Genomic DNA, 10554 nt, shown 5'->3' on the forward strand with positions numbered 1-10554 from the left:
AAACTAATAGTGGGCCAGATTAAGACTAGACCTAACAAATGACCCAAGATGATTGTAGGCCCATGGTTCGACCCGTACTAGCGATTGCGATCGATCAATTTTAGTACAGAAATTATTATTTTATAAACCTATATTGGCTCATTGCGCACTGATCAAAGATTATGACCTTTTCTTAGAGCGACGGCATCATAAGCAACAAATAAATTGCAACATCATGACGAAGAATAAACCTAGACTATACAACAAAGAAATTACAACATATTACATCTCCTGGGCATCAAAGTTTGCCGCCAGCGATAATAAAGGGCAACCGGATAGCAGATTCCATAAACTAGGCAGGTCGCCACCAGTGGAAGTAAACAGGCCGACAAAATAATAGACAGAACCGACAACACTTCAACACAGTTCAAGTAAGGTTATCCCAGCCCAGGAGCTGCAGCGCAAGCAGCTTAGCAACCTGATGAGACCGCACTTCTTTGATGCTTATATCCACCAACTTAAGCTGCATAGCATCAACAGACGTCCTGCACTTATGGTTAATCTTGCATAGAGATTGGAGTTCCAGTCGGATTTGAGCGGAAGCATGTCTTGCTGCTTGAATTTCAGACTGAAGAAGTCCAACAGATTGAGGCGGCGACTTCATGGAGCTTGTGTCACTGAGTAAGTTTGACACTACATCAAGATATGACTTTGTGGTTGTATCCCTAACCTCAAGATGTGTTGCCTTCTTCTCTGGAATATATGTTAGAGGGACAAACAATGGGTTCGTCTCACTATCATTGTGGCAGTTCTTCCTAGCAGCAGTGCTGTCACCCTGAAATAGAAACAAGTAGGTAGATAACAGGTTTTGCATGTATAAGCATCAGCGCTGTCAATTCATCTCATTTCTTTGTCAGAAATAAAGAGATGCGGTTTAAAATAGCATTAACATAATAGGCATTGTCCATAGTTAAGACGGCAGGAAATGGCATTGTGCAGGAGCGGCCAGCTTCACGAGACCACTGGATTACAGATCAAGAACACAAGCATACATGTAGTTCTAAATAACGTATAAGCATGAATGGTGAGTGTACTGTCAATTTATACCATTTCAGATTGGTAAATAAATAGACACAATTTAAATAACATTAATATAACATGGCATTGTTCATAGTTGAGACATAGCATGATATGACATTGTGCTGTTGTTGGTAGTTTCACCATACCACTAGATTACAGATCAAGAACACAAGCATACACATAGTGCTAAAGAAGATAACTTGCTATGTTTAGTTTAATTTACATGGTACGAATAAGGAACTAGGTTGTACAACTAAAGACTGAAATTGAGAAGGAAAAACTTATGTTTATGTACTTCTTCTTTATAAACTTTGAACAAGCAATTTGATGCAGATGACAAAAATAAATAGCATTTGCACTCATAGCTATCCAAATATACACAACAAAGTTTGAAGGCTCGAGGAGGACAAACTTACATTAGTAGTGAAGATAGGCTCTATAAAGCCCTTGTCCATATTGATGGGGGGGGGGGGCAATTCAAGAAGTTTACCACACACTCTTCTTCAAGAGCATTGCCTTTATTCCACATTTTGTTTAGAGTAAATATAGATGTGAAAATATAGGAACAAATGGTGATTATTTAACTTAAGATCCAGAGTACAAATGTAAATACAGCATACAGGCAAAAGGCACTGACAAGAGCAACGCGGAGCTAAACTTCTTCAGTAACATTGGTTTTATTCAATATTTTGGCAAGAGTAAATGTAGACCTGATGTGTAGAAAATGGAGGGCAAGGGAAAATAAGCTGCAAAGTGTACATGAAGAACTAGCTGACAAATATAAGTACAATGATGAAGGATAACATATACTTACAAGAACAATGCAGAACTAAATTTCTTCATAAGCATTGGGTTTATTCTACAGTAATTTAAGCATTAATATAGATCTGATAATTTGGAGCAAACAGTGGATAAGCAAGCTATAATGCACAATGATGTCACATAATCCACCAGGTATGAATGTAAGGACAACGATAGGATAATAAGTACTCACAAGAGCAAAGCAGCGACCAACATAGTTGCGATATCCTAGGTTTTGCGGAGCTGGTTCTATCGCCAATATATGTCGGGTGCTATGTGATTTCTCTGGTAGCACCACATTTTTCAAGGACTTTGCTTGTACTCCTTTAGGTTCTGCAATCACCCTCTTCCTTCTGTATGTCTGAAACACAAGAACAACATTTGAATGGAAAAACATGGTATGAAAACAAATCGAATAGGTGTTGATAATGGATGGGCATGGCATCTTCACATATATCATGAGTAAACTAAGCAGATGGCGGTGCAACAAATCGAAAGAAATGCAAGACACCTTATGAAAGATATGTGCAACCAACGAAACCTTGCCAAATTAGAACAAGCACCTTATTGGGTGAACATGATAGGCCATCTGCCTTTGACTCCTCGAGCTCAGAATAGTCATTAGGATCATATTCTGAATACAAATCTATAGGTCGGGAGCATGTGGGTTTCATTGTATCCACAATGGACCTCAATCCCTTGATGCCAAGTTTGTTATCCATTGAACGGTTCCGCAATATTCTTCTAATGTGCGCATTCTTATATTCATTGTGATTATGCACAACATCTGAAAAGAATGAAAACATAAATATTAGTGAGATTTTCTTTGTAATGCAGAGGATATTGTAATATAATAGGGGCTCCCTGTAAACCCTTGTCTGCTATCACTGGATTCTGATGAGAGAGCCCATGTGTGCTGTAATATGGTGAGTAAATTAATATAATCTGGCACAACTACACAAAAATTGGATAATTAGATTTATGCCCCTAGTTGTGTCCCACTCGTCTGTTTTACCCCTAATTCCCAAAAGTCACCAGTTCTGTCCAAGTCACTTTGCTCCTCTTATGCTTTTGCCCTTTGACCATTTGACCGCCAGTTTGAAAACTTCATAACTAATTCATACTAAATCAGAAAAATGCAAATAAGATACCAAAATGTTTAGAAAAACATCACTTATATGTCAGTGTCATTTGCATTCATGAAAAAACTGTTCGAAAGTGCACATCCGAGTTTTAGCTCTTTTGATACCACCATGAATAGTACAAACTAAAAAAGTTCAAAAAAATTTAGTGGCAAAGAATGAAAAATGTTTCAAGTGCCTGCCAAGTTTCATCAAGGAATAACATTCATGGGTGCTGCGGCAAAAAAAAAACAATCAGCACTCCAAAATAGATTATTTTTTTGCCACGACTTCCACGAATGTCGTACCCTAATGAAACTTGGCAAGCGCTTAGAACATTTGTTGTTCTTTGCCACCATATTTTTTTTGAATTTTTTTAGAGTTTACTATTCATGGTGGTATCAAAAGAGCTAAAACTTGGATGTGCACTTTCCAACACTTTGTTCATGAATGCAAACGACACTGACATATAGGTGATGTTTTTCTAAACATTTTGGTATCTTATTTGCATTTTTCTGATTTAGTATGAATTAGTTATGAAGTTTTCAAACTGGCGGTCAAACGGTCAAAGGGCAAAAGCATAAGATGAGCAAAGTGACTTGGACAGAACCAGTGACTTTTGGGAATTAGGGGTAAAACAGACGAGTGGGACACAACTAGGGGCATAAATCTAATTATCTCAAAAAATAGGATCCTATTGGGAGCTCCAGATGTAAGGATAGTTGGCAGATGATAGGTTCATAATATATCGTATAGAAAGTTTATTGCCAAACCATGATAACGAGAGCGCAGAGCCAGTAGGCAAATTGTAGTGTAGATAATAGGGGTACACCATAAGCACCATAAATAAATCGGGAGAGCAGAACTGGCTGGAAATACAGGGTTTTACTTCTACTAATATGCAACCTATCGATCACCTATAGGCCAGCTCTATTCATCTGAAGGCGCACATCTGCTACTATCAGTCTAGTCTATCACAGACCGCGCGACTCCCATCATTTCCAGGATATTATGGCAGACCAACTCGAAGTGCGAAATCATATAGTAGAACCGGCCCAATAGAGCTGTCGACTGCAGATGTCCCTGCTCCACTTCCTGACAAGGAACATACTGTACTTACTAAAGAAGAACAGAAGAGGAACATGTTAAAGAATTGAAAGGGAAGCATAGTTTTGAGATTCCCCTTCTTTCTATACAATGTTGGTTGCCCACCCATGATGAATCAGAGCGCGCAAAGAAATGCAATTCCATGATGTCTCCCTATATGTGGCCACATGCATTTGGAAACTCAAGTGGGAGCATTAGCTAACCAATTAAATGTGTGTGCATTAGCTAATGTCAGTATCATATCACATTCGTATTTGAAGAACCTTAAGACGTATGATTGGTGTGTTATTTAGCTTTAAAGGGTGGACATCTGCTAGTAGGACACAAAGCACCTACGTAGATCATAGTATAGATATAATGGGAAAACCCTAAGCATCAGGAGTAAAATCAGGAAAGTGGAACTTGCTGAAATATACTCCCTCCGTCTGAAAATACTTGTCGGAGAAATTGATAAAAATGGATGTATCTAGAACTAAAATATGTATAGATACATCCATTTCTCCAACAAGTATTTCCGTACGGAGGGAGTATGTGCTAGTATTGACGGTACGAATAGAAAGGCTTCGGATACCAGCTCTCTACAACTGAAGGCGCAGTACTGTTACTATCAGTCTAACTCTCAAAGGCAACACATACAATCGAATACGAAGAGTTGAAAGGGTCCATGACAATCGACATGAAGACCAACATGAAGAGTTGAAAGCGTCCATGACAAGCGACCCAATAGACCCGTACACTACAAATGTGCGTGCTCCTCTTCACTACAAAGAACATATTGTACAACTATTATACTCCCTCTATTCCTAAATACAAATCTTTGTAGAGATTCCTCTATGGATCACATACATATGTATATAGATACATTTTAGAGTGTAGATTCACTCATTTTTCTCCGTATGTAGTCCATGGAGGAATCTCTACAAAGACTTATATGTAGGTACAGAGAGAGTACTTACAAAGGAAGAACAGAAGAGGAGCATGCTAAAGAAGAGCAAGCAGATTTTGGAAAATAAAATGTTGGTTGGACACACATGATGAACCAGAGCGCATAAAGAACACAACTCCCTACTGTCGCTCGATATCTGGCGCATGTGATTTTTGAAAGTAAAGTAGGAACATTAACTGACCAATTAAACATTCTCTGTTTTAGTACATGCCAGCATCATATCAGATTCGTATTTGAGCAACTAAGTTTGGAATTATGAGTGGCATGTTGTTTAGCTAGATGGGTTGAGGAGCACTGCTTGCACGTACGTCTCGAAGCACCTACGATAATAGTACTGAATATATGAGAATGTCTACATCCAAGTCGCCTGACTTTCGTCATTTGGGTCAGTCGACCATTTCAGGCGGTTGGATGAAGATCCTATGTCTCCTAACCCTTCTTCTTCCTCACATCTTATTCTTCCCCTAAAGACCACCGCGTGGGTCACCGGCCGAACCACTGGCCCCCGCCCTCCCCTGAACCGGCCACCACCTCCGATCTTCCGACGCCCCCGGCCATCCTTGTAGCTAACCCCACCCCCACCTGCGTCGAGTTTTGCCTTCGGCGAGGCCCCACCATAGCCCGACGACATCCCCCCCACAACCACTGTCCCCACCCGAAACCCTAATATAAATAGTGGGGCAGCCCTCCGGCGAACTCCAAAAAATGGACTGACCCCAATTTGAAATTATGTCGACTGTTGATACGTCTCCAACGTATCTATAATTTTTGATGTATTCATGCCATGTTTATAATATTTCTACATGCTTTTGGTATGATTTGGTTAGAACTAACCCGGACTTACGCTGTTTTCAGCAGAACTACCGTGGTGTTGTTTTTTGTGCAGAAATAAAAGTTCTCGGAATGCGCTGAAAATCAACGGAGATTTTTTCTGGAAAATATAAAAAATACTGGAACAAAAAGTTATCAGAGAGGAGTCCCGTGAGGCCCACGAGGGTGGAGGGCGCCCCCCGAGGGCGCGCCCCTGTGCCTCGTGGACACCCCGTGGGTCCTCCTGACTTGTTCTCGATGCCAAACCCTCCTATAAATACAGAAACCCCCGAAACATAACCTAGATCGAGAGTTCCGCCGCTGCAAGCCTGTGTAGGGGGGAATCATCACCGGTGGCCATCTTCATCATCCCTGCACTCTCCATGACAAGGAGGGAGTAGTTCGCCCTCGGGGTTGAGGGTATGTACCAGTAGCTATGTGTTTGATCTCTCTCTCTCATGTTCTTGATATGGCACGATCTTGATGTACCGCGAGCTTTGCTATTACAGTTGGATCTTATGATGTTTCTCCCCCTCTACTCTCTTGTAATGGATTGAGTTTTCCCTTTGAAGTTGTCTTATTGGATTGAGTCTTTAAGGATATGAGAACACTTGATGTATGTCTTGCATGTGCTTATCTCTGGTGACAATGGGAAATCACGTGATCTACTTGATGTATGTTTTGGTGATCAACTTGCAGGTTCAGTGACCTTGTGAACTTATGCATAGGGGTTGGGGCACGTTTTTGTCTTGCCTCTTCGGTAGAAACTTTGGGGCACTCTTTGAAGTTCTTTGTGTTGGTTGAATAGATGAATCTGAGATTGTGTGATACATATCGTATAATCATACCCATGGATACTTGTGGTGACATTGGAGTATCTAGGTGACATTAGGGTTTTAGTTGATTTGTGTCTTAAGGTGTTATTTTACTATGAACTCTAGGGTTGTTTGTGACACTTATAGGAATAGCCCAATGGATTGATCGGAAAAAATAACTTTGAGGTGGTTTCGTACCCAACAATAATCTCTTCGTTTGTTCTCCACTATTAGTGACTTTGGAGTGACTCTTGGTTGCATGTTGAGGGATTGTTATATGATCCAATTATGTTATTATTGTTGAGAGAACTTGCACTAGTGAAAGTATGAACCCTAGGCCTTGTTTTGAAGCATCGCAATACCGTTTTCGCTCACTTTTACCAATTGCTACCTTGCTGTTTTTATAATTTCATATTACAAAAACCTATATCTACCATCCATATTGCACTTGTAGCACCATCTCTTCGCCGAACTAGTTCACCTATACAATTTACCATTGTATTGGGTGTGTTGGGGACACAAGAGACTCTTTGTTATTTGGTTGCAGGGTTGTTTGAGAGAGACCATCTTCAACCTACGCCCCCCACGGATTAATAAACCTTAGGTCATCCACTTGAGGGAAATTTGCTACTATCCTACAAACCTCTGCATTTGGAGGCCCAACAATGTCTACAATAAGAAGGTTGTGTAGTAGACATCAAGCTCTTTTCTGGCGCCGTTGCCGGGGAGGCTAGGTAAGCGGCACTAACACCCCGTCAACTAAGCTCTTTTCTGGCGCCGTTGTCGGGGAGGTTAGTGCTTGAAAGTATGTCTTTAGATCTTGCAATCGAATATTTTAGTTTCTTGTTTATCACTAGTTTAGTATATAAAAGAAAACTACAAAAAATGGAATTGAGGGTGCCTCATATGCTTCATCTTTTTAATATCTTTTGCGAAAATGATGGAAAGGAAAATTGTGCCAGAGTGTTAGAATAAGAATGCATTAAAATGTTTGGCACTAAATCTTTGAATGACGAGCATGGTTGCAATGTTGTTAGTATGAACTCTTTGAATATCCATAGTACTAATGATGATTGCACTAGTCATGATGAAAATGTCTCTTATAAGCATGTCAACTTTTATGGAGTGCATAAAGTTTGCAAGTACACACCAAATAGGGAAGATAGATTTTGCAAGAGGCAGAAGTATTTAGAAACTAAATGGTTGCAAGAGAGGCTAGATGTTTGTGCTGAAAATTTAAAATTTCTTAGCCATACATGTGAACTTTGCAATGAATGTGGTCATTTAAATCTCCAATGCAAATTGTTTCATGATCCAGTCGTGTCCAAAAATTATGATGACTTGATTTCCCTTGTGCAACATAATGAACTTAGTTTGCTTTTGAATTATCAAGAAATGAAACATTTAACTATGTATATTCCAGAATATAACCTTGAGAAATTTCTTAATATTGATCTAGAGGAAATTTACATGTATTGTGCAGTGAATTGCATTTAAAATCCTTATATTGCCAATTACATAAAGACAAGAAAACAAATAGAAGATGAAGAGAATACTAATGAAAGGGAAGAGATATCCCAATATCCTCCTATTCTTTCTTATGATGAATCAGGTAATGCGGAGGAGCTTTCTATTCAACCAATTTCATTAATAAGGAGCTCCAAAAAGAGGACTAAACCCACACATAATGTGGAGAAGAAAAATAAAAGACGGAGAAGCAAAGGTAAAAAGGTATACCTCCCAAATGATGTTGCTCCTACTACTCATTGTGATGATGATAATTGCTATACTATTGGTGCTATCCATACTATTAATGATGAGTTTTATTATGCTTATGTTATGCAAAGGCCCAAACTTGGGGATTCTACGTTTGATGAAAATGACATGTTTGAGAATTTATTTACTGCAATTAATGTTTGTCCCAAGCTTGGGGATGTTATGCCTAATGAAGATGATATTTTTAGTCTCCCAAGTTTTGATATGAAAATTTATTATGATGATAGCATGCCTCCTATTTATGATGATTATATTGATGAAAGTGAGTTTGGAAGAGTGTCAACTTTAGGAAGTAATGATCCCACTATTTTGGAGGGTGTTTAATCTTATTGTGACAATTATGAAAGTGGATTTGGAGAGGTCATGACTTTATTTAGTAATGATTCCACTATCTTGGAAGAGGTTTCAATTGATTATTATGAGAACAAAGTTGCTATCTATGATGATTATTGTGATGACATGTATGCTATAAAGAATAATGATAACCATGAAACTTGTCATCTTGATTTTAGTTTTCAATTGGATTATGCCTCACATGATAGTTATTTTGTTGAGTTTGCTCCCACTACTATTCATGAGAAGAAATTTGCTTATGTGGAGAGTAATAAAAATTCTATGCTTGTAGATCATGAAAATAATGCTTTATGTGATAGTTATATTGTTGAATTCATTCATGATGCTACTGAAAATTATTATGAGGGAGGAATATATGCTTGTAGTAATTGCAATAATATCAAGTTTCCTCTCTATGTGCTTAAAATCTTGAAGTTATGCTTGTTTTGCCTTCCTATGCTAGTAGATTATTGTTCCCATAAGTTGTTTGCTCACAAAATCCCTATGCATAGGAAGTGGGTTTGGCTTAAATGTGCTAGTCATATGCTTCATGGTGCTCCCGTTATATTTCAATTCTTATCTTTTATGTGAGCATCATTGTCATCATCATGCCTAGCTAAAAAGGCATTAAAGAAAAGCGCTTGTTGGGAGACAACCCAATATTTACCCCTACTGTTATTGTGTGTCCACGCGATTAATCTACTTTAGTAATCATGCTTTATAGCTTTTGTTTCAATAAAGTTCCAAGTAAAGCCTTTGGGAAGACTTGGATGAAAGTTAATGTGATCTTGCTGTAAAAAACAGAAACTTTGCGCTCACGAGATTAGCTGTCATTTTTTAAGGAAGAGTGATTTTGAGTTGATTATTTTTGCGGAAGATTAATAGAAAAATTACTCACGTCCACCAATTTATTTCAGAATTTTTGGAGTTACAGAAGTATTCGATAGTTAGAAATTACTATAGACTGTTCTGTTTTTGACAGATTCTGTTTTCTATGTGTTGTTTGATTATTTTGAAGAATCTATGAGTAGTATCGGAGGGTATGAACAATACAAAAGTTGGAATACAGTAGATATTACACCAATATGAATTCAGAATGGGTACACGACAGTACCTAAGTGGTGATTTATTTTCTTATACTAACGGAGCTTACGAGTTTTCTGTTGAGTTTTGTGTTGTGAAATTTTCAAGTTTTGGGTAAAGATTCGGTGGACTATGGAATAAGGAGTGGCAAGAGCCTAAGCTTGGGGATGCCCAAGGCACCCCAAGTTAATATTCAAGGACAACCTAGAGCCTAAGATTGGGTATGCCCCGAATGGCATCCCCTCTTTCGTCTTCGTTCATCGGTAACTTTACTTGGAGCTATATTTTTATTCACCACATGATATGTGTTTTGCTTGGAGCGTCATTTTATTTTATTTTGTTTGGCTTGCTGTTTGAATAATATTCCAAGATCTGAAATTCTTAAATGTTAGAGAGTCTTCACATAGTCACACAATTATTGGACTACGCATTGATCTTCACTTATATCTTTTGGAGTAGTTTGTCGTTTGCTCTAGTGCTTCACTTATATCTTTTAGAGCATGACGGTGGTTTTATTTTGAAGAAATAGATGAACTCTCGTGCTTCGCTTATATTATTTTGATAGTCCTTTAGAACAATATGGTAATTTGCTTTGGTTATAAAACTAGTCCTAATATGATGGGCATCCAAGATGGGTATAATAAAGACTTTCATATAAAGTGCATTGAATACTATGAGAAGTTTGATGCTTGATGATTGTTTT

This window comes from Triticum aestivum, chromosome 2B (genome assembly GCF_018294505.1).
Source record: "Triticum aestivum cultivar Chinese Spring chromosome 2B, IWGSC CS RefSeq v2.1, whole genome shotgun sequence".
NCBI classification, from domain to species: domain Eukaryota; kingdom Viridiplantae; phylum Streptophyta; class Magnoliopsida; order Poales; family Poaceae; genus Triticum; species Triticum aestivum.